Raw genomic sequence first — 8,028 nt, forward strand, 5'->3', positions numbered from 1 at the left:
TATATATATATTAATAAATATAAAAAAATATCTGTATTTCTTATTCAATCTAGTAGGTCAAAAGTAAGTTAGTCATCTCCTTCAAATGAAAATCTTGTTTAAAATAAAATTTATATAATTGTTTTTTTAATCTCCACATAGCTCTAACTTAAATGTGGAACAACATATTTTTAAAGGATTAAATCCTTTTTTTAAAAAAAAAATAAGGAGTGAAATGTAAAAATAACAAAATATTGTATTGATATAAGTTAGTTCTTGAAATTTACAACTCGGGACACAGTTATAATGAGTTGATTCAGTCGGATAATTTGTGTCTTTTTTTTTTGTTCTCTTATTCCCTTCTTGATTAGGCCTTGATTGAGTCTTAATTGACTTCAAGTTAGATTAAATTTAGATCTTGAAGAGTGAAGAGTTGTAAAAAAATTAGAGATAAAATTTTAAAAATAAATAAATATTAAAAGATAAAACTTAAAAACATGAGCATAAAAAAAGAAAAAAACAAGCAAACTCAAGCAAATATATTAAATTTGGTTATTTTTTCAAACTCATAACTCATAAAATTCTAGAGCTAAATTCAACTAAGAAGCTCAATTCCCAAATAATATAGTTGAAGGATGGAACCAACAAAATCAATTTAATTTTTTTTTCAAAGTAAAACAAATAACAATAAAAAAATTAAAAAAAAACATTTAACATAAAAATGAAATGAAATGAAATGTTGAGAGATAAAATTATATATATAGACACACACATACACACACGCACATACTCAATTAAGAAATGAACAAATTTGATAGGAAAAAAACTAGAGGATGAAATCGTAAAAAAAATCAAATTTTAAAAACTATCTTGAATAAAACAAATAGCAATCAAAATAATAAAAATTAAATTTAAAGGATGAAAAAATTAGAGGATGAAATTGTAAACAAATTCTAATTTTATAAATTATCTCAAATAAAATAAATAATAAAAAAAATATGAACCAAATACAAAAGAAAAACACATTAAAAGGCTACTTTGAAAAATTAGATAGTATGGTACAAAAATTAAAAAATAGATAAAATAATAATAATAATAATAATAATGTTAGTGTTAAATTAGAGGCCAATAGACTACACATGTCACCTAAAAAGAAAAGGAATGTATTGCCGAGACGATTCCAACCATATCACTTTAGCCTTTATAATGCGTTAAACATGACGCTTGAGAATGGCAAAGCAGTGAAGTGCTAGCATGTTGAATTCACACACTAATAATTTTTTATTTTTAATTATATTTTATATTTATTAAAATATCAATTTTTTCTCAATCAACATGAAAATAACTTAAAAAAAATGGAAATAAAAAAAACTCATGCACACTAGTTAAAGAATTTTTATGGTAATTTATTTATTTTACAATAATTTAAAAAAAGTAAAAAAAACCCCTAGATGCACGTAAAATATATTATGCTTTTATGGGTAATATAAACATTCTATTGTGCTTGAAAAGTTGAAAAAGAACGATTTACCTATCATTCTAAAAATGAAAAATGTAACTTGCAAAAAGATTGTACTGTCCCTAGTAGCTAGTTAATTAATTTTTTTATGGAAGGGTAAAATTATAATTATACTATTATCATAAACAGTGATATGTATCTGGGACACAATTAATTTACCTTGTGTTTTTAGCTTATTTTTAATTAGCAGTGGAAACTAATAATTTCTTCTCTTTTTTTTTGTTGTTGTTGTCAAATATAGTTATTTAATTATTTTAAGATTAAGGAAGACTTCTTTAGATATGAAACTAATCAAGCTATAACAAAATTCTCATAGATTTTTTAAAGAAGAAGAAGAAGAGTTTTGTTAGTTTCTGTTTTTTAGTATGTTTTATCTTAAAAAAGATTAAATTGATTTTTTTTTAGTTTTTTCTAATAAATTTGATGAAATAATATTAAAAATTTTAAATTTTAAATTTTCTTTATTATATTTTCAAATAAAAAATATTTTTAAAAAAACATTATGTATCATATTATCAAATAAATATGAAGTTATCAATAATAGTTAACCATACAACTTTAAGAAATCTTGAAAGAAAGTAGTAATTCATAATTTACATTGATTTAGAAAAATAATAATTAAACAGAAACATTTTGAAAAAAAAAATTTACAAACTTTAATGCTTTTATCAGTAATTTTAAATAATGTCAAACTTACGAGTAGTTGATGCAGCTAAAAGTGTTCCTCTGTAGATCATTCGTGCTTTTCATATGTGGTGTGCTCTACCTAAGCATGAATTGAATCGCACTAATGACCTAGATTTGTTTTTGTTCATTTCAAATGTGATTTCACTTAGCAAATCATTCACAAAATTATTTATATGCCCTTTTTTTTTAAGTTTCAAATCTTAAATAATAAAATAAAAAATAAATTTGTTGACCGAACTAAATCACTCAATATATTATTAGTATTATTTTAGATTAGACTAGTTAGATGCTTGCACATGGATATTTGCAAAAACTTTTAATAATATTATTAAACTTAAATTAATATAGAAAGTTAACTTTAAGTGTTCTAGGCTAAATTAAAAAAAAAAATTAATGAAAATTGACTCGGTGTGATTTTATTAACCCATCATCCACCTATAACTCAGTTCAATTAATTAAAACCTAATTTAACTTTTTAAAAAAATTAAAACGACATCATTAAAATATTTTTTTATAAAAAATATATTAAAACAACAATATTTTATATTGACTCAGGTTTATCCATCTAACTTATAATTTAAAAAATAAGTTCGATCACATTTAATAACATGTTATTTGAAACTTTTTTTATTTATATATATTATAATAAAAATTGGAAGTTTAAGTCAAGCAATGAAATTATCTAAATATAAAAAATAAAATTGTGAAAGGGAAAAAATGATATAAGGATAGAAAATAAATAAAAAAAGAAAATATAGTACAAAACCTCCTTCAAAGCGTCCTAATAACATTACATGGTTTGGAATTAAAAATAAAATGTCAAAGCACGAGATATATTGAGATCATGGTAAGATTAATAATTAAAATAATAAAATTGTGGCAACAAGACTAGAAAATCTCTACATTGATCATATGTTTTTATACTCTTAAACATCATTTAAACTTTATATATCATGTTATTTATTAGACTTAAACCTTAGCTTATGTGCTTTTATAAGTCATATATATGTATATATATATATATATATAAACTAATTATTCATGTTGATAATAATAATTTCTAGAAAGGGAAGAAAAATCTTTTTAAAGCAAAATAATGACTTGTATGCTTGTTGCTTATTATTTTTATGACATTAAATCATGGTTATTTTCACTAATAAATGGGGAAGATAAACATAACATGAAGCAAAATGATCTTTTTTTAAAAGCCAAACCCTCATTCACCATATTAACCCTTCATTTCTTAGAGAATCCATTTGAGCTATAAATTTGTTTTAAAAAAATAGTTAGAATTTAAGGACACCCATTCCTTTTTCACAATCACAACTAACATCAATGCCAACAAAACATCCAAAATTACATCTTAGTACTTAAAAGCCATGTTTTTGGATTTTCACCAAAAAATAAATTTTTCTATTTAATTTTAAACTTACATGTCAATAATATCGTTTAAATGATTGGACCTACATGAACATGATTGTTAAAATTTGTGGTTTGGTCCTAAAATAAAAAAAAAGATGCAAATTTCATAAAATATAAATGTTTCATAATAAATATTCTCATTTGATTGAGCTTGCAAAGTTCATGAAAAAATCAATGATAGCAATGCATACTTTCTCATAATGGCTACTAGAAAAGATGAATACATTTAGATCAGGGAAGAGAAATCTATTTGTTTGTATTTATGATAACATGGTAATGTAAATAATTAAATCATGATTTGGATATCTCATAAATGGTAAAAAATACAATATTTTTATGATATTGATGAAAAGTGAGCATAAATGAGCTATATCCTTATATTGGACTTAAGGGAAATCTCGAGGCAAATGATACTTCAATATAAAAATCATTAACAAATGTTAAAGTCAAGATACAAAATTACAAGGGGTTCAAAACCATATCACTTATTCTAAAATTGAACTCAAATAAATAAGTGAATTTAATATCATAATTAGTTATATGATTTAGAATAAGAGGTGAAAGATGACATGAGCAAGTTTGAGCAATTTATTAGATGATCCTTTTATTTTATTTTTATTGTTTGTTTTTTATTTTGACTTGTTTTTCTTATGTTAGTCTTATAATAATTTCTTTTTAAATGACATTTTTGTTTTAATTAAAGCCCTTCAATTCAATAACAAATTTCTTTTCAAATGAATTTTTTTCAAGAAAAGCCCATCATTTCAATGAATTGTTTTCTTACAATAATATTTTATTTCAGAATAAAACGCATCATCCTGATGGTAATTTTTTTTAGATGACATTTTTGTTTCAAATAAAGACCATTAGTTCGATGGTGATTTCCTTTCCAATGATAATTTTCAAGTAAAGCTCATCAATTTACATGGATTCATAAATCCCAAGTTGATCCTTTCATTTACATGAACTTTAAGTTAATTTTTTCATTTTTTATTTCATAGATACTAGGTCGATCCCTTCATTTACATGAATATAAATTGATCCTTATATTTTTCATCCAACAAATCTAAGTTGATCTTATGATTTTTTTTTGTGTGGATCCCAAGTTAATCCCTTCATTTACATGGATCCCAAGTTGATCATTTCATTTTTCATTCAACAAATCTCAAATTGATCTTGCCATTTTTGTTTATCTGGATCCCAAGACGATCATTTGATTTTCATTGTGTGAATGAGGTGTTATTTGGCACCATGTTTAGTTAAGAAAAGAAATTTTTTTTTTAGTGATATTTTTTTTATTTACAATTTTAGCATAAAAAGTCAAATGAAAATGAGTTTTCAAATGCCTTTATACCATTAGTATTGTAAAGAGATGGCAACTATTATAATTAAATTTTCTTGATTTAAAAATTAAAAATTGAAAATATGATTTGAAAATAAAATTTTTTATTTCATATGAAAATTGAAAAATTGGAAAGGTTTGAAAATTCAACATAATAGTTTTTTACTATAAATAAGGAGGCTTGGGTTCAAAGTTAAAAAATAGAAAGAATAAGAAGCAAAAATAGAGGGTAAAAATCAGTGTTGTTAAAATCATGAGTTGACTTGTAAAATCATATGATTTTAGAAGTCAATATATATCTATGGTGCAAAATCAAACTAAAAACTCAAAAACTAGTATAATCGGATTTGGCTCATTAAAAATTAGTAAAATCAATCTGATTTTACGAGTTTACTAAATTTATGATATAAACCAAGTTAAGTTCAAATTTGATTTTAGAATATCCGCTTACCAATTTTACGAGATTAGACATATCTCTTAAACTATACATCAAATCGAGCTGAAAGTTTACAAAGAAATACAAGACATATGATACTATATTGTAGTAAATTTATAGATCAAATGGATGGTCAACATTACTAGATGAATATAATCAAATTTGTCAAACCAGACCCTTCTAGAGTTACAGGTGTGTTGTGATTCAAGTTCAGCTGGAAATTAAGCATTGTAAACTTTTAAACTATGTATGATACGTCTAATAATTCATCCATATAAAAAAGAATGACGTGTTTGAAAATTAAAAAACCCAAAGTTTTTTAAATGGGCTTTGTTTATTAGGTTTTTAATGGGCCTATTTCAAGTTGAAATTAAACAATTTCTTATTGGAGTTAGACTTTTGTAGGTCTTTTTTTTTTTTAACAAACTTTGGATTTAAGTGCAATACCAAACTAAACCAAATTAAATTACATACAATTCATCAAGGTGCAGACCTACTATTTAGGTGTAAAAGGATAATTTTTCAGCTCATAGTACCTACAACCCATTGCTTTTGAATGAAAATTTTTCAATAGATATAAAACTTAATTTTAAAAGTCTTTTTGAACCCATCATGTTTGCTGATTCAAACCTAAGCAAAAAGATTAATACAAACAAGGTATATATAAACTAATAAACATATTCAGTCTTGGGTAAAAAAAGAAAAAAGAAAAAGAGTTGTAAACTATAAGTTACAAACTAATGAATAAATTCAACCCAGGGAAAAAAAAAATCCACCAAGTGTAATTTAAATTCTGCAAGAACACCAATAATTCAATACTAAAAAGATCAAACAAGTCATAATAATATTGCATATAGTTAATAAATCACTCTAATGTTTTCTATTTAAGTTGAATTAATAGCACAATCACCTTTTTAATACTGAAGAGAAGAAGAAAAAACTCAGTAAAATTGCCTATTTGATGTTGTTAAAAAGAAGGCTAGAATTCTGAATAATCTCTATATTATGAGTGCTTAGTCTTAACCTAAATACAAATAAAGTATATATAAGTTAAATTAAAAGTACTATTCTACCCTTAATAAATAAGACTACATAAATATTATTTAACATCTCCCCTCAAACTCATGATGCGGTAGCTACAAGTATCGAGAGTTTACTAACCAAAAAAAAAAAGAGAGAGATGGAATGCGCCTTGGTAAAGAAATCTGCAATCTGCAAAGAAGAAAGAACAAAAGGCAAAGCAATGGCGCCATGCTTGAGATGATAACGAGTAAGATGACAATCAACTTCAATGTGCTTAGTTCGCTCATGAAAAGTCGAGTTGTGAGCAATTTGAATAAAATTCTAGTTGTCACAATATATGAAAGTAGGATAAGAAAAGAAAACTTCCATATTAGCAAATAACCAACAAAACCAAACAATCTTTTTGGTAGTAGATGTCATGGCATGATATTCTGCTTTGGTGGATGATTGAGAAACAATAAGTTGTTTCTTGCTCTTTTAAGAAATAAAAGAATCACCTAAAAAGATACAAAACCCGGTAACAGACTTGCTAATTGTGGGATCACTACTATGATTAGCATCAAAGTATGCACGCAACTCCAAGAAAGAGGTGGATGAAAGTAAAAGACTCTGAAAAACTACACTACGAAGATATCGCAAAATATAAAGAATAACTGCCCAGTAAATAGTATTAGGAAAATCAACAAACTGACTAACAACATTAATAACATATGCAATATTTGGACGAGTAATGATGAGATATACCAAACTTCCAAAAATAGTGCGGTATAAAGTAGGATCTATCAAAGTAAACCATAAGAAGAAAAGTACCTTATGTTAACCTCAATAGGAGTATCTATAGTTTTATTATTAGTAAGTCTAGCCCACATAAGAATATCTACAACATATTTTGACTGAGATAGAAGGTAACCTCTAGGCGAGTATGCTACCTTAATACCCAGGAAATATAAAAGATAACCTAAATTCTTCATTTCAAATCGTCTAGCCAACTTTGTCTTCAAAACTGACATACCATCAATGTCATCACCGGTAATAATCATGTCATCAACATATAAAGATAAAATAATATAACCTACATCAGTGTACTTAATAAAAAGAGTAGAATCATGACTACTAGAAATAGAGCCAAGAGACAAGATCATAATAAATAATTTCTCAAACCAAGCACGGGGTGCTTATTTAAGAACATATAATGCTTTCTTAAGCTTACAAACATATCTAGAGTCATGTAAAATAACAGAAGGGGGTGCCATATAAACTTCTTCTTAAAGATATCCATTCAAGAAGGTATTTTTAACATCAAGCTGAGAAATATGCCACTGATGGATTGAAGTTACGGTAATAAAAGTATGAATAGTAGTCATTTTTACAACCGGGGTAAAATGTCTCTTTATAGTTTATGCCATACTGTTAAGAGTATCCTTTTGCAACCAGCCTAGCTTTGTATCGCTCAATAAACATATCAGAATTAGTTTTAATCTTATATACCCAACGATAACCAATAACATTTTTACTAGGAGGTAGAGGAACCATATCCCAAGTATCTGTCATATGCAAAGCAGAAAGTTCCTTATCCATAACTTACTGCCAAAACAGATTAATAATTATCGCTTTATAGGA

The sequence above is a fragment of the Populus euphratica genome, unplaced genomic scaffold (assembly GCF_000495115.2).
Source record: "Populus euphratica unplaced genomic scaffold, PopEup_1.0 scaffold484.1, whole genome shotgun sequence".
Classification (NCBI taxonomy): domain Eukaryota; kingdom Viridiplantae; phylum Streptophyta; class Magnoliopsida; order Malpighiales; family Salicaceae; genus Populus; species Populus euphratica.